General features: G+C 44.5%; 1 protein-coding gene across 13 annotated transcripts in view; it reads left to right on the top strand.

Moving 5' to 3' along the window:
- Window positions 1-22,406, top strand: part of Foxp1 (forkhead box P1) — a 691,302-nt gene that overhangs the window by 319,750 nt on the left and 349,146 nt on the right. Inside the window, exon 1 of one of the 13 annotated variants that reach the window (XM_039107378.2) lies at window positions 14,643-14,717. The exons of the other annotated variants lie outside the window; for them this stretch is intronic. The gene's annotated coding sequence lies outside the window, so the exon portion shown is untranslated. Of the gene's footprint in view, window positions 1-14,642; window positions 14,718-22,406 lie in introns of those variants that run through there. 13 annotated transcript variants of the gene reach the window in all.

Below are 22,406 nucleotides of genomic sequence, written 5' to 3'. Positions count from 1 at the left end.
CAAACTGTGTATGAGATCAGCCTGAGGTAGTTCCTCAAAGATCACCTATATTGGCTTGGTTTTTTTGTTTTTTGTTTGTTTGTTTTGTTTTATTTTGTAGCCTGTATCTTGACCATTAGTCTTGGTTGGCTGGCCTGTGTGCTCCAGGCTCTGCCTTTCTCTGTCTCACTGGTGCTGGGGTTACAAATGTGTACACCATATCCAGCTTGTGTGTGTGTGTCTCTCTCTCTCTCTCTCTCTCTCTCTCTCTCTCTCTCTGTGTGTGTGTGTGTGTGTGTGTGTGTGTGTGTGTGTGTGTGTGTGTATGTATGTGTGTGTGTTTAATTGTGGGTCCTGAGGACATCCCCAGGCCTCACATTTGGACAGCAGCCTCTTCACCAGCTGATCCATCTCTCCAGCTGAATAGACATCGTTGTGTTTACTGTTTATTGCTCTCACTACCCACTCTGTAGCCAGAGCAGCAAACCTTATATGAGCACCTGCGTGTCCTCCTGTAGGATCCACAGTACTGCCTCCCATTGATCTAGAAGACTGCATTGAAGGTGGTTGCAGAAGGGTGTCCTCCTGTAGGATCCACAGTACTGCCTCCCATTGATCTAGAAGACTGCATTGAAGGTGGTTGCAGAAGGGTGTCCTCCTGTAGGATCATCCAGTACTGCCTCCCATTCATCTAGAAGACTGCATTGAAGGTGGTTGCAGAAGGGTGATGAACTCAGATTTGCGTTTGGGGTTCTGTGAATCTGCTTACTTTTCCTGAGGAGGAATCTTTGACTGTTAGTCAGAGGTGGTTCTCATTTTGGAGGGGTGGTTACTGTTCGAAGGTGAAGTGAGGCACTGACTCTCATTTGGCAGCCTGAGTGACAGCATGATTCTTGAGTTTCCTGCTAGCCTCTCTCTTCTACAGAGGGAACCAAATAAGGGATTTTTTTTTAAAGAAGTCAGCCATTCTTTATTAAATTCAGTCTCTAGTCATTTTCAAAGAGACATTTTGACACACAGATGTTATCTGGGACATTTATAGGTCACATTTTTTAATCAGAACTTTAATTTGTGTTATTTTATTTAACTTTTTTTTGTTTGTTTCTTTCTCTCACATTCAAATCCTGGGCCTCATACACTCCAGACTCTCTATTAAACATCCATACCCCCATACACTTGATTTTGTTGTTGTCAACTTTGCATTTCATTTCCTAATTTAGAATCTCCTTATTAGTAGCCCAGGTTAGCCTCAAACCTTTGATCCTCCTGTGTTAGCCAACAGTGTGCTTAGATTTCAGGCGCGAGCCACCACACTCTTCTGAATCCTTATTTTTAAGTTTTAGCTGTGTGTGTGTGTGTGTGTGTGTGTGTGTGTGTGTGTGTGTGTGTATGTGTGTGTGTGTATGTATGTATGTATGTGTGTGTATTTGTGCATGCATTCACAAATGTGCATTTAGGTGTATGTACATATGCATGCAAATGTATGTTCATGTGCGTACAGGTGTGAATACATGTACATTCGTGTGTGTGAACATGTGCATGCAGGTGTGTGTGTGTCTGTGTAGTCATGTGGAGGCCAGATATTTACATAGGTTGTCCTCCTCCATCGTTCATTTTATTTTTTAATTAATTAAAATAATTATTTATCTGTGTGTTTGTGTATGTGTAAGCACATAGGACCATGGCACAGGTGTCAAGGTTAGATGACAACTTTGAGTGTGGTCCTTTCACCATCTACAGGATGGGGGTCTCTCTTGTTTACCGCTGTGTATGTCAGGCTGTCTCTGCCTCCCACATGCCTGGGACACAGAGGTTACAGATGTGTGTGCTGGGCATGCTGCTTTTACATTGGTCCTCAGGATCCAGACTCAGTCAGTCTTGCGTGTCAAGCACTTTCCCAGTGGGTCATCTCCCCGCCACACTTTATTTTTTGCCACAGTGTCTTTTACTAAACCCATAGCTTACTGATTCTGCTATGTGTACACAGAGCTGACTAGTGAGCCCCAAGGACCCCCTTACAGATATGTGTTGCCACACTAAGATTTTTATAAGGGGATCTCAACTCAGGTCATCAGACTTTCAGGACTTTACCATCTCCGCAGTCCTAATTTAGCCTTTTCCACAACAAAGTCTTAATAATAGGATAAGAGAACCACCTAGAAACCACTGCCAAAAGGATGAGGTAAGAAGTCAGCTTGGGTTTTAAGCATCCTTAGACACGGAGCCCCCTACCTCAGTGGTCCCTAAGAAGTCTCAAAGGCAACATGAAGAGATTCTCTGGATTAAATGCCTTCTCAATGAGTAGGACAGTGGAGAGAGGCAGGCAGGCTTCTTACAAGACTGGATACTGTTACTGTGTGGTTTTATTAATTGGATTTATTCCTTTAAAATGACCCATGGATGAAAACAACCTCCTCTTCTGTGGTCATGGTGAGCAGATGTTTACCATACTTCTCTGCTCAGTGGAAAAAAAAAAGCCTCTTCTACCCAACACCAACAGCCGAGTTGGCCTGGCTCGGTCACAACCTTGGCATTTGGGTCTTACTTTGTATATCACAGTCCAGTTCCCCGAGCTTCCAAGTGTGAGGCTTAGCTCACCAGCTTCTCCATCCGCAGGAGAGGCCTGCTCACAGAGGTCTATTATGTGAGGCCTTCATTCTCACACTGTTCTTGCCCTTGGCCCTCCCTCATTGAAACCAACATCCCATCTGTAGAACTCTGTTTTTTTCCTGCCTCTTCCTGTGGACCCCCCTCCCCACCTCCCCGGCCACCCCATGCCAGCTTTTGCCTCAGTTTGTGGCTTTCTGTGGGGGGGATTTCAGTCACAGAAGTCAGCTCCTGATTTGCTTTCTCCATGAGAGAGTCTGATTTCTTCTGGTACTCTGAAAGAAAAGATATCCCCTTTCTTCACAGTTTGGGTTTGTAGACCTTTCTCTTTACACGTGGGTTTCCTTGGTTGCTTCACTTCTGCATGTTGCCAGTTCCGGTCTCTGTTTTTCTGAGCGCCACATGATTGAGAACTTGTGGAGTCTCTGCCCACACCTGCCCCCTCATAGTTCTGCACATGGCGCCTCCTCCACACGGCCCTGGCTTTCTCTGTGGAAGACTGCTGCGTGCTTGCGGGCAGGGAGGACAGGAAACACAGGAGCAGGATTTTGCTTTTCTTGGGAAACTCCTCCCTTGGATTGGGGGACTCTGGGTGGCTCTTCTTATTTTGTTTCCAATGCCAAAATAAGCAGGGCTCTTGAATAAACACCGGCCTAGGAAAAAATAAGTAATTTTAACATTAAGGGGAACATATGTTCTTGTTGAGAGAAACAGAACTGGACAGGAGCCGCTGGTTCGGTAAAGCCGTGACATCTCCCTTGCAGTGCAGACCAGGTTTTGATTTATTTAATAAACTAAGTCGTGTCCCCCTATCACCGAGTCTCTTCTTTGATTCTGTTGTCAGTCAGTCTTGAGTTTTGGAAGTCGAGGAAATTAACTGATGTGTGCAATATGTTATGGAGTTTTGTGTTTGTCTCATTTTTCTGTTGTCTGAGTTCTGTCTGTATTACTTTCCTCATCTCTGTGACAAATATCTGATAGGAATAACCCAGGGAACAAGAGATATCCGTTGGCTCACAGTCCCACCTACCAGGAAGACATGGAACCCAGAACACCCTGGTACATGGTGATGGCAGCCTCTGGTAGTTTTGGTCAGACAGCACCAGATAGCAATCAGGGAGTTGGGCTGGAAGTAGGGCTAATATCCTTGAGTTGCCCACGCCCACTAACCTACCTCTACAGTGCCACAAAATGGGGAATGAGCTTTTAAACTCGTGAGCCCAGTGTTAGTAATGGGGGCTGGGATGCGCCTTTAGCATCCTAAGCCAGGGGGAGTGGTCTCCATCTGAGCCTCTTGGTTTGAGGTGAGCACTAGCCTGAAGTCAGGGCTGCAGTTGTCCAAATGGGATTCTCATTTCATCTGAGTGTGGGATCAGATATGTGGTGACTGCTCTGGATGTTTGCCTGATCAGTGGACATATTATTTGTCCTTTCCTCTGACAAGAAAAGGCCTGTTGGTGAAACAGAGTAGACACTTGAGTGTTTCAGATGGTTTGTGGGTGGTGGGTCTTGAAAACTCTGCTAATTTCCAAAATATGGGATAGAATGTAGGAAAAGTAAAGAGAACAAGGTTCTTTAAGGGTTACTTTTAATCCCACTACACTCAGAGCAGAGGAGAAACTCACCAGAGACCACCTCCCCCTCTGTAAGTGAAATGCCTGGGTCTTTAAAATGTAGTTGTTGTGAAGGGCAGAGCAGTGGAGCATTCTGGGTATCGGTCTCTGTCTTCAGTGTCACAGCCAGAGGGGCTTTAAGGGGACCTGCGAGGACAGTCAGCTTTGTTGTGTCTGGATTCGTAGGTGCAGTTCAGTGGTTTACCTTGCTTTTACACATTCTCTGTGTAGCGCTGTCTGCCGCTGAACTCACGACCCTTCCAGCTCTGTCTCCCTAAGGCAAGGCTCACAGGGCTGTGCTAAGATGACCATAGCTTGTATATCTGCGTATGCAGAAGGTATATCTGGATGCCTACCTAAAAGTCATGAGAAACCTCGGCTCCTTAAAAGAAGCTCCTTAAAGAAGGTTTTCTTTACTTTGAGTTTTGAGACAAGTAGATTTATTAATTGGTGGGTCCAAGCATATATTTAGTCTGTTCAAGGAAAAAAAAAAAACCCAGGGCTTAAGTACTCTTGAGTAGGAATAAAAATTAATTATAACAGCACCTAGCTACACTCTCCCAAAGGTGCCATCTCCCCGCTGACAACACTGTTCGAGAGTCAATCTGTGCATAAGAGGGAGTGTGGGGGAGGGGGAGTTGCTGTGCTCCCCCTTACTATCCTTACAGTACGTATGCTGTGCTCTGCTTTTTCACCCCATGCAGCTATTCAGACTCTTGGTGACTGCAGATCCCATCCCTGTGTCAGGGTAAAGGAGGCAGGGCCCCAGGGATGGTGCCAGGGCCACACCGGAAATCCTTGGGAATCTTGTTCAGTGATTATTCTGTGCCTATTGAGCAAGTCCGTATGCTCCGATGGCTTGCTCGCTAAGGACCGTTCTAACAGCATCATCTTGAACGCTTCGGGGATAAAGCAGCCCCCTTCCCTACCCTCATGGTGAGATGTGCACACACCAAGGCTTGGGGGAAATTAGCTGTATTAAACTGCCTGGGGCTTGCGGAAGCAGTAAGTGAAACTGAGCAAGGAATGTCTGTCTTTATGTAGTTAAAAGTTATCCATCAGGACCAGTTGCCCGGTTCCAGTGCTATGTACAGGTGTGTAATATGGCCACCTTGGGGGACGCAGGGTCAGGAAAATGATACGTAGTATTCTTCTTCCTTCTTGTCTAGAACTATTTTAGAACTCAGAATTGTCAAGGTATGCTTCATATTCAAATCAAAGCGTGTTTGTTCTTTAAAATTCTTTCCTGTTTGTTTCTGCTTCACCCTCTTGATTCCTTAACCAGCAAGAATATGGGCAGTGCCCCTTATCTTTCTGGGTTGGAGTTTTCGGTTGCTTGGACTCCCTGTGGTGTTGGGAACCAAGCATCCTTTCTCAGCACCCCTCTCCACCTTTCTTCTCTCCCACAACCAGCTTCGCCCACTCTGAAGTGGTTGTCCTATGTTCTGGGATCATTAATGCATGCTTCAGGGGACAGAAGGTGTTCAGGGGCCCTGGAGGAGTTTTCTAAGGGTGGCTCTTTTCTTACATTCCTCTTCATGGTAGGAGGGAAGGCTGCAGGCCTCATAGCAAGGTAACTATTATAACTTCCAGAAATTACACTTCTAAGTGTAGGGATTTCTACCCAAAGGTACTGCATTTGAACTGGGAGAGAAATTTAAAGCCATGTCTTCTGCTAACCTGTGATCAGAACTTCTTAGGAAACCTTGGATAAGAAGTTTACACTCTGCCAGAAGTTCCTATGGATGCGTAACCCTGAGATAGTATCAGTTCAGGTTTGTGTCTCTACTGAATAAATGTGGTTGCTGGAGATGTTGAGTCCTAAGAGTCGTCTTCACATTGAAGATCAGATTCTAGGACACGTTGGTGGATTTGGTACCTGCCTAACTGCACGTAGAGCCTTGAGGTGGCTGTCATCTTTTCCTGTATCATGTGTATACAGTACCAGTTTCTCTCTGGCTGCCGCTGTCCTCATGTTGAGTAAGCTCTGTACTTTCTGTTTGGATAGTCTCAAGATAGTTTCTAGTTCTCCTTTGAGATTTTTCTTTTCAGTGTTTGGTAACCTGGCAGTATGCTGTTTGGTTCTCCTTGTGTTTGCGAGTCTATCCAGTTTCTTTCCTGATTTCTGATTGGATTCCACTACAATTGGAAGACTCACTTCCCACTGTTCTCTTTTCAGCTCAGCATACAGCCCCTCCCAAGGAAGGTCCTCCAGGTCTCTGTGCCTTCCATCATTGCGGGATGATTCCTGTGGCTGGCTGGCTGGCTGGTCTAACTCCTGCTTAGTACTGTTTCTGTCTTTCATCTCCTTATTCCCCCTCTGACTCCTTCTCTGCACTTAGGATAATTGGAGTAGTGAGTTTCTGGCTGCTATCACGAAGTCACTTCTCCATTCAAGTCCATCAGCGTTTGCTTCTGGTCCTTCGAGCCTTGGTTCTTAAGGATAGACTTTCTTGAGGAGATGGGAATGTAGCATTGTGTTATGCTGCCTGCTTTTATGGTTCATTCCGATTTTGGCTTTAGACATATGGTCAAACCTATCAGTAGAACTGTAGGACTATCATGGGTAGCCCTCTAACACTGGGGCAATCCCTTCCTCGTGTAGGTAAGCAGAAATAAAGGATTGGTAGCTTATTTAGCCAGTGTATTATTTTGTTATTGTAGGCAGCTGGCGAGGTCCAATTGAGGCCACATCAACATTATCTTCAGTGGCAGATGACCCGGGCTTCGATTTACCCAAGTCCACCTCTCATCTCGACTGTTCCAGAGCTTTGTATAGACCTGGCCTAACTCAATACAAACATATTCCATGGGAAAAATATGCTTTTCATGTTTTAGCAAATAAAGATAAAATGCAATTTCCTCACTACCGAGTCTCTGACTCTGCAGCCTTCTGTGTGTGCCGGCCACGTGGCAAAGTCCAGGTGCAACTGTCATACAGAAATTGCTTTTCCCCCAAAATACAGAAATGTGAAATAAACCAATTTGGGCACAAGTTGTGTATGCTAGATTTACTTAGTATCTGTCGAACATCTCCCTGCGTTCATTGTATTAAGGACTAATCAAAGAGTTAGAAGAGATTCATTTCTGCCAATAAGGGTAGTGTCTGCAGACTTGGCTCGGCTGCTGATGGATTAGTTTTGCTAACATTGAAATAGCCACATATTTCTTCTCTCTCATTACAGTGGCACTGTATATTTATTTTAGGTATGTGTCAGTGGGAACACAGGCATGGACAGAGACGTTATTTCTCACTGAAAGGATTCTGTCCAGGTAGTCTCATGTTGCTCAGACTGGCCTTGAACTTACTACGGAGCTGAGGATTACCTTGAATTCCTTTAACTTCCACCTTCTACGTGCTGGAGTTATAGGCATAAAGTCCCAATCCCAGTGGTTTGAAAAGTTTTCATTACTATCTTTGATATCACATATTTATGTATCTGTCTTAGTATTGCACACCATGTTTTGATGTACACTTGGCTGTGATAGGTTCACTTTGAATAAAAAGGGATTTTTCAGAAGAGAGTTTATGAGTTATATGTTGAGAGTTTATATGTTAGAGTTGGTTGCTGGTAGAAGGAGCCAAGTATAGCCTATCTTTTGTTGCTAGGACCATTGCCCTTTTTATTTGTGTAGCAAAGTCCCACCTCCTTACCTGCTTCCCAGCAGCTGTCAGCCAACTGCTGTAGCCCCAGACAGCCACCAGAGTTCCTGGTTCAGGAATGCAAAGTAAACAGAAAATCTTGCTAATTTGAGCCCAGTGGGAGCCTTTACACTGTAATGAGGGACTAATTTTGAAAGCACAGAGACATCTTACAGAAGGAGAGCCAAATTTTTAAATGATCTGAGAGAACTAATTGAGAATGGTACTTAAGAGTGAGGCGCTAACACATGGAAGAATTGCAACTGGAGATTCGGGTCCTCCAGGAGTCTGAGTAATTACACTGTCTTAGTTAAGTTCCTGTGGATGCCATGTGAGTGTGGGGATGATAAGGTTATGATAGAGGAGAGGTTTGTGGAAGGAATGCCCTTGATAGGTTCTAACAAATTAATCAGAGGTGAGGGTGATGGGACATTCTACAAACTCTGATCTTACTGATGTCAGTGAACTAGGAGAAGGTATTAATCTCAGGCCCCTGTCATTCTTGTGATGCTCCTGTTGTAAATGCTGCCCTGTGCAGACTGGCTCAGTGGCTGCAGTTTTTGTTGTAGGCCTCCTTTGACATAAGAGATTTCAGTTAAAATCTTTCTCCATAGAATAAAATGGAAAAGAGAGCCATTCAGAGTAACTGGACAAGAGCCAGGCCTGAGTAAACATAGACAGACATTCTGACATGGAAAGGCTCCCATTGGAGTGAAGGGATTTGACTGGGTTGGCTTTCCTTTTTTCTCGGTGCCACCCTGGCACCTTGTTTCAGAGGAACACCGTTTATTCTGACTCCGAGCTTGGGTGCTGTTGGGTATATGTAACTTCATTGGGACATACTGGTTTTCTAAGCCACCACCTGTTGCCCTCGACTTGGGGTTCCATAGTGTTGTCTTTCATCTCTCATGACATTTTGATCATCCATTTCATGACTTGAAAAAAACTAATTTCAAAATTATTGAAAGGATGTTTCAGGTATGTAAAGATGCCTTTCTTTTATTTTTTTAGTTTATTCAGACTTCATTCTTCATTCTTGATAATTATCTACTTTTGTGGCCCCGACTATTCAACTAACAACTGAAGAGGACTAGCAGACACTTGCTTTTTTACCCATTTGTAACCCAAGTTTTTCATTCTCTAAGTTACTTCTGAGGCTGGAGAGGTGGCACAGCGGTTGAGAGCACTGGCTGTTCTTCCAGAGGACCAGGGTTCAGTTCCCAGAACTTCCATGGTTACTCACAACATTTTGTGACATTAGTTCCGGGGGATTCTGCACCCTTTTCTGGCGGCTGCAGGCGTACATGCAAGCAAAACACCCACACAGAAGAGAAGAATGAATAAATCTCTAAATTACTCGTCTTGGTGTGTTTGCTGACGTGTGTGTTTGCGGATATCCTGTCTGAGGAGTGTTATCCACCTTGTCTTGTGAGACAGGGTCTCTCACTGCAGTGGAGTCTCACCTATTGGACCAAGCTGGCTGGCCAAGGGGTTCCAGCAATCTGCCCACCTCCCTAGTGCCAGGTTTATATGCATATGTGTGTGTCCCCAGCTTCAACGTTTTATATGGGTCCTGGGGATGAAACCTGAATTCTCAGCCTTCACACCAAGTACTTTACAGACTGGAACATCTCTCCTGATCCCCAATCGCTTCCCCTACAATCACTTCCTTTTATTGTCCCCACTTTTTATATAACATATGTTGGCAGCTCTTACTTGATGCATGTGGCCATCTAGCCTCTGGTCTCTCTAAATTAATTTGTTCTATTTAGAAATAATTTGCCACCTTAACACGGTGTCTTTTATCTTTCCTGTTTACACACCGCACCTGGAGTTGCTACTGAGTCAGATCTTCCAGTGTATTCTCTGTGAGCTCAGTGGTAACGCAGGGGTGAGGAGAGGTTCATCTCAGGATGGGCATCAGGGGAGGGAGAGCTGCCTGGGGGTCCTGTATCTAATTGGTTGTGTCCTTTAAATGCTATATTGTCCCTTTGGCAGAGATTCTCCTGCTGTCTTGTGCTGGGGCTGTATCTCCTCCTGATGTCTAATAAATGTTGACTGGTAATTGAAAGGATTAGTTGCCAGTTCTTCCACAGTGAGAAAGGGCTAATTAACCTTTGCTCAGCACAACTGCATCGTCCTTGGGATGCAAGTGTCAAGGTACCACGAGCAGCTTCTTGAAATCATGCCTGCTGGACTACTTGGAGTTCCGGCTACATAAGGGCGTACAGGATTCCATAAACTCATTGATCATCTAGAAGATGTATGTGCTGCCATTACTTCAAAGAACAGTCAGCACTCATATATCTGGCTTATCACACATACAGCTAGATAATGTATTTTATAGGGCTTTAAAATATTTTAATAAAGTAATCTTCACAAAGGGAAATTTACTGTTTTCTGCTCCTCCACACACAAGCCACCCGCAAGACAGTCTGGTCCCAAGTTTCCTGTGCAAAAGGTGACTTGTGTCTCTTAAGTGTGTCCAATGTGGCTCATACAAACAAATAATTATATTTTAAAGTCTCTTTAACTTTAAATGTACATTGCAGTGGGTATTTGTGGCTACTCTGTCAGATTCATTTATGTGTATGTATGTGTATGTATGTGTATGTATGTATTCACATTTGTATATAGGTTATTTTAAGGTGGGCATCACTGAATCCAGCGTTTAAACTAGGAAATCAATCTTTATCAGTATCTGAGAATATTTTAAATATGTTTCCCTGTTTCCCTCTGGCACAATAATTAAGTTCAGTAGTTTCCCTCAACTCTGCTTTAGTGTGACTATTTTGTGTGCTTTCAATGGATGGTTTCAAGCAGGGGCTAGCGAATCAGGAAAGCATGTCAACACTTGAGAGGTAGAGTAAGGGGATCACCCTTAACTACATATGAGTTTGAGGCCATCTCTGAGTACATGGGAGATTTTTTTGTTTATAAAATATGTGTGTGTGTGTGTTTGTAATATATTTAATAAAATATATATCACTCCACCCTCTCCTGTGTGTGTGTGTGTGCATGTATGAGGGAGTGCACACTCTCTGTGGTTCTGATTTCTTATGATTTTAGGAACACCTTTTCCTCCCTTTTGTGGGTGGCTGCCTTTGTGTAGTCTTGGGGGACCTTGGACTCACTGTCTAGGCCTTGCCTACTTCACACTTGCCCCTGTTCTCCTGACATACCTTCCTGACTGAGCTCCTAACTAGAGTGCTTGCAGTACAGATGCACCAGCACAGCAGGCCTCGTTTCTTTACATTTTAATTTTTAGTATCTGGATGATTTCCGTCCTTTGCTAGCTTACTCAGAGATTTTTATTGTCTCCGTGTTAGACCTTATCTACATTTAATATATGGTTTATTTCCTTCAGTTCTCATCTTCATTTCTTTAGGTTTGCTTGCTTTTCGTTTTGTTGTTTTTTACCTGATGGGGTTGTTGGTGGTATTTTTTTTGGTTGTTTTGTTGTTAATGGTTTTCTCTTTTTGTTTTGTTTTGTTTGTTTTTGCACTGGCTAGTTTTTATGTCAGTTTGACACAGGGTAGAATCATGGGGGAAGAGAGAAGCTCAACTGAAAAATTACCCCTGCCAGCTTGTCTGTGGTCAAGCCCATGCAACATTTTCTAAATTAGAGGGATGTGGGGTGGTCCAGCCCATTGCAGTGGTACCTCCCCTGGGCCGGTGGTCCTCGGTATATAAGAAAGCAGACTGGGTAAACCATGTGGCTCAAGCCATAAGCTTCACTCTTCTGTGGCCTCTGCTTCAGTTCCTGCTCTGATGTCCCTTGATGACGGAGTGAGATGTGGAAGAGTTAGTCTAATAAATCCTTAGGTTGCTTTTGGTAGCAGTGTCTTATCACAGAATTATAAAAAAAAAAAAAAAGATATTAGTGAAGACATTGCCAATTTTAACTTTCTAGTTCTTTGAAGTCATTGTTCTTTTGTGTTTTCTCTTCTTCCCTAATGGACTTGTGGTTTATATCGCCCCCACCCCCACCCCCCAATTATCTAAATTAGACTCTTGTGTTGTTAAGGATTTTACTATGTAGCTCAGGCTGGCCATGGACTTGGGAAGCCTCTTGCCTCCTATTGTTGAAAGCTGAAAGTGCAGTCATGGGCCACTGTGCCTGCTACATTTGCTCTTCATGCCCTAGTTCTCAGTTCACCTAAGTCTGACATATTGCTCCTCTAGGTCTGTGTCCTACCCTGTTCTTCGTGTGTTTGAGGGTTGTCTGTAGATTCTGGATTATAGACATAAAGTGTGCATCTTTCCAGTGTGTGTTCCCATTGTCTAAAGAAGCCTGCTGTTTCTTTTTTCCTTTGCTACAACTGTCTTTTCATTTAACCTAGTTTGCTGTTGACTTTTCCAGGGAGTTGTAATTTGGATGGTGTTTCTACCTTCACAGAGTTCTCTCTTCTGGGCTGTAGTCTATTCCTGTCCACATGACCTGTCTTCTTGAAAGATAATGACTAACTTCTATTCCCTTGAGTCCTTCTCTCTCTTATCAAGAGGTGCTGTGATTCTTTGTCTAGTAGATTTTTCCCACCAATGAGTCCCATGCTAGCAGACACACATGTTGTAGGAAGGACCACAGGTATCCTGGGTCTTTAGGCTTTGTAAAGAGGAGCCATTGCCCTAAGCCTATTTGGAAGGGGAATATGTCAGCCTTTAGTCATATGCTGTGCAGGTGTGTCTGTGTGCTTGCTCGCACAGTGGTCAGTAGACGTAGTTGTGTGTATCTTCCCTGTCTCAGCCTGAGCTCTGGCAAACAGTAGCATGTTAAGAAGCATTCTGAGAAGAGTGATAGGCCTTCCACTTAAAGTTTCTCCATGCTCCTCTGGGTGTCTTGCATTAGACAAGTGCTGTGAGCAGAAAGTGGTCAGCCTCCAAAAGTGGGAAGGTAGCTAGGTTTCTAGTGGAAACAGCACAGGGTTCTTCATGGTCACAGGTGATGTTTAGACAGTGAGAACATCCTTCCTCTGTCAGGATCCTGGCCGGCCATGCTCTCATGGTGCACCATACTTCAGTCCACTGCTGTGCTGCACCTCTCTGCTCATCAATAAAAAACACCTTTGGGGTTTCTGCCATTAGTGGATCAACTTTCTAGTGTGCTTTTTAGAAAATTGTGTGTGTACGAAAGTGTATATTGGGGGGTACATGAGGGGACTCATGGCTATATATACATAGGGAGGTCAGAAGGGGAGCAGGAGCCTCGAGTGTCCTACTTTGTCACTCAATGCAGAGTCTGTTGCTGAACCTGGAATTACATGGCTGGGGGGCAAGTCCTGGAGATCTCATTGTCTTCCCCACAGCAGTGGGTGACAGGGCCCAGGAGGCCTCACCTGGCTCATCACGTGGGTGCTTCGGATTTGAACTCAGATCTTCTCAGTTGTACTCAGTGTTCTTACCCCACTGGGCCATCTCCCCAGCCCCACCAGTCCAGTCTTATTTGATAGTGTGACAGGTACTTTCTTGACCTAATGCCACATATGAGGAGATAAGGGAGTTATCAGTCTTTGACATTACCCTTCAGGAGTAATAAAAATACAGACTTGTTCCTCTGATTTTTAAATGTGCTCACAATTAGCCAAAATATAAATTATCTTTTGGATTAGAGATACTTTGAGGTTCCAAGACAAGTTGCCATCTTTAAACACATACCATACATGCATGCATGCTCGGATGAGAGGAGAAAGTCCCAGTCATAAGTCATTGGCTCAGTCTGTGTCCTCTGCTGGGACTGTCCGATTGCCTGACCTGTGCAAGTCCGTGTTTGCAATCAGTTCACGGCTGTTGCACCTGGTTCCCAACAGAGCGAGTGGGTGAGAGGAGTCTGCCTCAGGTCCGCTTCCTTGCCCCCTCTTTGGAGGGGGCTCCTCTTGCTCAGACTTTGTTTACATTGGCCCCTCATGTCTGCCTCCAGTCTCTTTGTCATAGGCAGGCATGAAGGTGTCCTTGCTGCTCCGAGCTGGGGATGGTTGTTTACCAATACTTCGTTCGGTTCACTATTGATTGCATTGTGTTCTCGAACTTTGTAAGACACAGTCAGATGGGGTCAAGAGGCATTGGATCTTAGAATTGAAAGAAGAATGTATCTTTTAAGCTGTGTAACTTCCCACCTTACTGGGTTTTCCCCATCTACTGAATGGGAATAAGAAGGTTACAACACTGGGCCTGACATACTTTCACATTGACCTTTTGCTTCGTCTGATGTTACTCATTGCAGTTCAGTACCTGCCTTTCCCCCTCCCCTTTCCTTGTGTATTGTATAGTATCGTATGGCTCCTCTTGAGCCTTCTGTGCCATTTGATTGTGCACCATCTCTCCTGCCTTCTACACCCGTTGTGTTCTTTCTTCACTGAAGCTGTTGTTGGGGTCTAGGTACTTGCTGAAAGGTTATTTACTGGCCTAAACCATCCAGCCAGTGAGTGTGAAGAAAAGCCTTTCTTCTGGTGGATCCTTTGGAGCAGGAAGTTTTTACAGTGTTTGCATAGAAAAGCTTAAGTCCTGTGCTTGAGTAGCCAGCCAGAAGCTTTCCCTCACTCCCCCTTCCTCCTTCCTTCCCTCTCCCTCCTTCCCTTCTTCCCTCCCTTCCTCCTTCCCTCCCTCCCCTCCATTCCTCTCTCCAAACAGCCTTCCTTCCCTCCCAGAGACACCTCTGAGCTAAAAGGTACACGGTAAGGACAAGGATGCCTGCCTCAGCTCTGTCCTTAGGTCACAGCAGCAGGAGCCAAGTTAGGTGGCTCTGGGGTTTTCTGGCCCCTACCACTTAATGACATTTAACTTGAGATTTTCCATCCTTCCAGTGCAGGCACGAGCGATCTGTGTTCAGTTGGAAACCAGCCTCCTGGTCTTGCTCCTGATCTTCCCTCACACTTGAGGTACGCTGTGTGATCTTGTCCTCAGTACAGAGGAGCTGCCGGACAAGGAGACACCCCTGATAGCACATGGACTGTGCGTCGGTTAATGAGATGGGTTCAAAGCACTTCCAGCCTACAATGGGTTTGACTTATGATGGCTTTACCTCGCACTGAAATTATTCATGGATTGATAATTTCATCCAGGCTTCTTTTCATCCAGACTCAGAGTTCCTCTGAGTCTACTCACAGGACAGTTTCTTTGCACCAAAGCCCTTGTCTTACCATGGTCTAGTAGCAGAAGATAGCATTTCACTGTGCTTTGAAGATTAAGGAATTGTGTATTTCATGTGCTTTTGGCCCCTTCCGTCTCCACATGCCTGCCAAAGTGTTTACTTCTTGGTGAAGAAAGAAAGAAGGGGAGGGAGGGAGAGAGGGAGGGAGGGAGGGAGAGGGTTTTTTCCTGTTTGAAAGGAAGAAAGAGTGATCTTGACTATACCAAATGCTCATTTTTCTTATTTGAATGCTGGGAGGCTGAGAGATAGGGCGGCTATCAGCAGAACAAAAACCAACGAGTTTTATCACCAGCCGTGAAAGTGCACCTGATATCTGGTACACAGAGAATTCATTTATCAGGTGCTCTCCCGACTCAAACTCCTCAGATGTTTCCTCCAAAGTAATGTGTCGTCTAGGTGATTTCCTTGGAGGCATGCAGTATGAAGGCAGCTTTGGCTCGTGCTGAACCCAGTGGTCAGACTGCCGGGAACAAAGGGGGACTCCTTCCTATTTTACGCATGTGTCATGCTTTAAAGGCTTAAAAACCACAGAAGCATGACATGCATGGGGCATTGTGCAAACTGACAGTCTCAGACCTGTTGGGCTTGGACTGCACAACTTTTGCTGATACTTTTATTTACTTTCCTGCTCTTTAACTGCGCATATAGTTCCCGGGCAGTTCTCCCACATTCAAAGCCATTCTGAATAAAGTGGGGCAGCCCCAGCTTGTGTCCTCCAAAGGTAGCGGTGGCCTGAAGCCGAGCAGTGGCTGCATCCTTGGCTGCTGCCTGGTCTGGAATTTGATGTTCTTCTCTGGGCTGCTCTGATCATTGCTGCGACCTCTGCCCTCTGAGCCCTAGTATTGCGAGCCTTTCTGTCTTCAAAGCTAAATTGTATGTGGAATGTGTCCCATGGCATTCTTTAAGGCAAAAGGAAGTAAAACATGAAAAATTTGAAATCTGTATATAATTTCACTCTCTCTCTCTCTCTCTCTCTCTCTCTCTCTCTCTCTCTCTCTCCTCTCTCCCCTCTCCTCGCTTGCTCGCTCTCTCTATCTCTCTCTCTATATATATTTCTACAGGCATAAAGCAATACTTGGATATAACTTTATTTCCCTGAGAGAAATAAAATTATGTATTGTATGAATAATTCACTTATGAGTATGTGTGTATGAGTATGTGTGTGTGTATAGGCACATCATGTATGTATGTATGTATGTATGTATGTATGCATGCATGCATATAGATGCCAAAAGATAACCTCTGTTGCCTTTCAACTAAGGAACCATTAGCTCTGGGCTTTTTTGGGACAGGATCTTTTATTGTCTTGGACCTTGCATATTAGGGATGGCTAGCTGGCAAATGAACCCCAAGATCTCTCTTTCTCCATCTTGGGGAGATGGATTTGGATTAAAATTTCAGTCATCATGCCTGCCTGGCTTTTTTGTTTTGGCTTTTCAAGATGTGTTTTATTTTGGATTATGTGTATGTGCGTATCTGTATGGCTATGTGCTTATGACTTCAGTGCTCATGAAGGCCAGAAGAGGGGACTGAGTGCTCTGACGCACAAGTGACTTGCAGTCATGAGCCATCTGTAGTGGTCTGATGAGAAGTCCCCCATAGTTCAAGGCCGTCGAGCCATTGGCTCCTCGTGTGGTGCTGTTTGAGAGGTTAAGGAGGTTTGGAGTCGCTAGGGACCTATGTCACTGGGAGCAGACTTTGACATTTCAAAGCCTTCAGCCATTCCCAGGACACTTTCTTTGCTTCCTGTTTGTGGTTTAAGATATGAGTTCTCAGCTTGCTGCTCTATCGGCCATGACTTCCCACTGCTGCTCCACTTCCTCACTGTGATTAACTCCTATCCCTCTGGAACCATAGCCCAAATTAACCCTTTCTTTTCTAAGTTGCCTTGGTCATGGTGTTTTGTCCCAGAGAAGTAACTAGCAGACTGCCCAGCATGAGTCTGGCAATTAAATTCTGTTTCCGTGCAAGAGAAGTTCGTGCTTGTTCTTAACTGAGCCATCTTTCCAACCCTGTTATGTTTTAGGATGCTAGGAATTGAACTCAGATCCCCAAGCCTGAATGGCCAGCACTTTACCCACAGAGCTCTCTCCCCAGTGTGGGTGCAGTGTATGTAGAATTTCTGCTCCTGGGACATGTTACAGAATGCTCACGGTGGAGTCGCACTGCAGTTTGAGGTTTTCTTTTTGCTGTTAAGAGGTTGAAACCCAGAGAGTACAGTGATCCTTTCAGACAGTGCAGCTAGTACCAGATTCTCGAGCCCCGCCCTGTGTCTACTGACAGGGCCACCCAGAGAAGTCATTAAGGCAGAGTATGGACTCCGTGGGAATAGAACAGAACTTCAAAGTGGATGTCATCGCTGTTGTTCCCATAGGCTGAAGCTTTAAGGACGAAAACTGTTCCGTGCCTTCCTCTTGGGTCTTACCTTCTCCAAACACAGTCCAGCGTAATCCAGGTTGAGCATCTTTAATCTTGAAGCATGAAACCCCAAATGGTTCAAAATCAGAATGGTTTTCAGTGTTCACTAGAAACCACAAGTAGACTGTACTGCACCTAACCTGAGTGAGGTGACAGGTCCCGAGTTGAGCTTCCTAAAAACACCATATTCAGTTTCCATCTGACTGGGTGTAAGTGACTGACACTTGAGTTTCTGCTTTATCTTTGGGTACCAACCTACAGATAACTGATTATGTATGTGTAACTATCCTAAATTAAAAATAAAATCCAAGCGTGGTAATCAAAGCGGTTCAAGCTCCAGCCTTTCCAGCTTCCTGGACCTTTCTAGCAGATGCTGTGAGGGAAGCAGTGGGAGACACCTCTAAAACTCACCTGGTTGGATCTGTCCCTCTAAATTCCAGTTTTCCTGATCTGAGTTAACACTGCCACAGAGTAGCAGTAGATTCTATTTTACCTTTTCTTTTCTTACTGTATGGGTATGTTCATGCCATGCCAGGGATGTAGGGATCAGAGGACAAGGGCCAATTCTCTTCTTCCTCTGTGGGGATTAAACTGGTTTTGTTGTTGTTGTTGTTTTTGTTTGTTTGTTTGTTTGTTTGGACAGACTTTCACCCCCTGAGCTCTCTCTCTGACCTTGTCTCCCTCTCCAGCCTTGTGGTCCATGCTCCACCTCACATTTGCTTTGTCTTAGGAACCTCTGCTGGCTGCTGCCTTTGCTTGCCATTGTCTTCCTTTCATGTGTACTGAATGGGGGGTACCATGACCTCTTGGCCGCACCTCTGCTGTCCGCCCTTCCTGCACCTCTTCGTTCTGGCTTAGCCTCTGTCCTTTTTATTTGTCATCTGCATTGGTTCTCAACCCCAACTGTACCCTGTCGCTTTGAGATTTTGAAACTTACTGAGCTCTGGGCCTCATGCCCAGAAACAGATTTAATTCAGTCGCTGTAAGGGCTGTGCCATCAGCATTTTTTCTAAGCTATATAGAGGAGTTCTCATGTCTCTCTCCAGAGTTGACAGCCTCTGCTCAACATTGTCAGCATGGTTAGCCCTCTGTTGAACACATCCGAGAGTCACCCTTCCCTGTCCCTGTTTCTTGAGTCAAGTCCGGATCTTGGTTAAATTTGTGCTGTCTTATAATTGGTCCTAACCCCTCCACCAAATTTATCTCTGGCCTCTGCTTCCCCATGTATTGATTGGCAGCTCCTTTGTTCTGGTAATTTACCTCCATAACTTGGAACATCCCGTTGTGTGTGTTTGACCCTCCCTGGATTCCCCTTGCCACCTGGCAAAAATAAAACGTTTGAAGGATGCTCCTTCCACTAGGGAATCCTCCCTGCCACCAGCTAAGCACTTACAAGGTTTAAGGTGGTTCTACTTGTTCTTTACAGTGTGTCCTCTGGGTTGGAGCTGAGGTAAAACTCTGTGGAGGGTTGAACAACTCCTATACCAATACTGTCCGCTATGCTGGCTGCTCACCTTAACTCAGAAGGCTCTGTCACCTTAACAGGAGCCAAGTTTTTAGCTTGTCCTGGTTTGAAATAATTTAAGCATAGCTACTGACTCGTACTTTGACCATTCCAAGTCTTAATTCTGAGCTATTCTAGGGCAGAGATCAAGAGTCAGTCTTACTCCAAAAAGATGTTTACTAAATACTGGGTAAATGGCTGACTGAATGACTGGCTGGTATAGGAGTGGATGTTGTAGCTCCTACCTGTATTTCCAGCAATTCCTAGGCTGAAGTGGCTGGAGTCTGTGTTTGAGGTATGGATATTGTACGCTTTTATTGTAAAGGGAAAAAGTTACCTTCTCTTATCACAGACGTCTGCATCACAATGCATGTACATCTTAAAAGTGGAAAACACACTGCCATATTAGACCCTCACATGAATCTTCTTATACCACCATTGATGTGATAAAGACATCAACGATCCCAGAGATAAAACGAGGATCATCGCCTCAGGAAATCAGATTAGAGTACATCCACCCGTTGCCTTCAGTTGGACTGAAAACATCTCCTTTCCTCTCCTGTGTTTGACTCTGATCTCTGTGTAGAGCCCACATGGCTGTTGCAAGAGGTTGGCTTGCACATTTTGGTAACTTGAGAGATGCAGTCATCTAAGTGTAGCTGCCTCTGACTGACAGCAGCATCCTTGGTTCGACAGCATTACCAGAACTGCCAAAGATTAGAGGATCCCGGTGTGGTCCGGAACAGCTCTTTCCTCTCATGGCTTTGGAGACTGTCGGTCAAGTAAAGTTTGAGTGGCTGGAGGGGAGGGCATATGATGGTGTTATTAAAGCTGAAGTTAAGCAGACCACAGAACAGAAGGAATGGCATTACAGCTCATCTAGATCTTAATGCAAAGTTGTCATATAACCGGAAAATGGGGAGGGAGGGGGTCCAAAGTTTAAATTAGGGTGCTGTTAGTAGAGGGAGGGTAATTACATTTTTGGTGCATAGCGAATCTCAATTGGTATTTATAAAAAGTCAATTAGATTAAATTCTTATAGCTTCCCCGCTCATTCTATTTCCCCGGCCCCGTGTTAGGAACAATAAGGTGGTTTTACTTCAAGGCAGTGTAGGGAGTTCTGTTCAAAGTCTATCTCAGCCATTCACATAAATATCAGCCAGGATCCATTTCTTCTATCTTCAGAGGCATGAACAAATACTATTGCAGACATGATCTGCTTGACTGCACTCTGTTGAACGTTGGAGGGGAAGAGCCCAAGGATGGGGAGAGTTCATTTTATAGAGGAACCAAAGAAAGAAAATTGGTGTTAATTTTGTTTACTAGAATCCTTCAGGGCTGTTCATTGTGGTTTGTGAAGCGTCTTCTACAAACTGAGCGTGCAGGATATGAGGAGACACACCACTGATGATGTGAAATGGAATCATTCCTGCACACATGAGTGCCACCGCTATTAAACCGTCAAAGGGACACTGATTTAATGCACTGCTATGGGGGGCTTCTGGGAAAGAGGGACATTTACAGCAAGGTTACATGGGGCAGGTAGACTTAATCTAGTCAAAGGAGGCAAAGTGTGTGATGATAGGCTGGACCTGTGTATAGCCTGGAGATGAGAGCTTACTGTGTGTCTGTGAGTATCTACTGATGATGGAATAGACCTTGAGAGAGTCACAAAGAGGTTCTGCTAATATGTTGATCTTCAAAGTGCCTCTGGACATTTCAGCTATCTTCTTCCATTTAGGAAACTAAGAACTATTTAAGCCAATATGGTACATGCATTCGATATTGTGTATGGTAATGTCAGAGACCAGAAAGATAGCTCACTAATTAAGGGTACTTGCTGTACTTATAGAACTCCCAGATACATTTTCCAGTACCTACAAGGTAGCTAACACCTTTCTTGTTCTGTGGGCATCAGGTATGCACATGGTGGACTTACATATATACAGGCAAAATGCACATAAAAATGAGTAAGTTCGAGTGGGCTGTAGAGTGAAGGTGGGGGTTGGAGAGATGGCTCAGTGGTTAAGAGCACTGACTGCTCTTCTAGAGGTCCTGAGTTCAAATCCCAGCAACCACATGGTGGCTCACAACCATCTGTAATGGGATCTGATGCCCTCTTCTGGTGTGTCTGAAGACAGCTACAGTGCAGTTATATATAATAAATAAGTAAATCTTAAAAAAAAAAGAGAGACTCATTATTACTTTTTAAAAATACTCTACTCTGAAACAATATAAAGTATGGAGTACTCTAAGATTGATAATATAGAATGCTTTAGAGAAGCTATTTCAGGATGGTATGAGTTTTGAAGTCTTTGGTTTACAGGATTTGTTTGTTTTTCAGATGGGTGGCTTTAGGGGAGATGATGTAGTAGTAAGGAAGTAAGGTATCTTGGTGAAGAATGTAATAGGCCTGTGAGTCTCAAATGAAATGGAGAAGAGAAATGACTATCTATGCCTGGCAGCCACCATGTCTGTGCATCCACAGTAGACCATGGTGTGGGACGCTGTTTCTGATGGAGAAGAGCACACAAACTATATACCACCAAGCTCCATGTCCTGAAGGCCCACCACCATTCCACTGTAGGGGCTGACTGATTGAAAGACCGCAGTGTGGTGTTCACCTGGTCCCTGGTGACAAAGGTGCCCTCGAGATTATGAAGCAGAGATCTGGTTGACATAAGTCAGCTACCTCTTTTGGTGTGGCTGCTATCTATAAGAACATGGCTCTATTCAGCAATATTTGTCATGCAGTCTTCATAATGGCCACCACACATGGTGCTGATGCTAGCCAATATAATGAGAAGCTTGGCATAATGGAGAAGACTTATCTACAGAGTACTTTTAAGTCCCTTTCCAAAAGACATTGAAATAGCAGACAAGTTCCGAAGACAGGGAAGTGAATGGAACTGATGCTATTGAATGTGTGAAGTTCGAAGACCTACAGTGATTGGCTGCCTTCATTGGGTGGTTATGGTAGTGTTCACTGAGGGAAAGCCTGTGGAAGAAAGAGAATGTAAATGGGGTTGCTGAAGAAGGTAAGAGATGACGGAGAAACCCTGTCATAGGGAGACCATTAGAGATGAGGACTGTTTTATCAACTCTGCTGAATAGAGTACATCAGCATGACCTAAAGAGTCTGACAACTGAGAAGCAGGGATGGGTGACACACTGAGAGCTGAATGGTTGTAGGTACTGAATAGGTTGAGTTAGGGAATAGAGGCAACTAACTCTTTCCAGAAATTTCTAAAAGTGGGATTAGGACATTGCACCATTTAGTAAAATTCTTTCTGGGAAAGCACGAAGGTCAGAGTTCGATCTCCAAGGACCCCCTTTATTAACAAAACCAACAAAAAAAAAAACTTACCAATACGAAAGGCGTGTCTATTGAGCAAGACCTCCAGTTGTGCCCTGTTGGCTCAGTGTACACATGTATGTGCATGCACACATTATCTGGGTAGATATACATGGACATATTGACAAAGACTTTTCTAC

The sequence above is a fragment of the Rattus norvegicus genome, chromosome 4, assembly GCF_036323735.1.
Source record: "Rattus norvegicus strain BN/NHsdMcwi chromosome 4, GRCr8, whole genome shotgun sequence".
Taxonomy (NCBI): domain Eukaryota; kingdom Metazoa; phylum Chordata; class Mammalia; order Rodentia; family Muridae; genus Rattus; species Rattus norvegicus.
The sequence above is the reverse complement of the archived record's forward strand: the minus strand, read 5'-3'. Positions and strand labels throughout refer to the sequence as shown.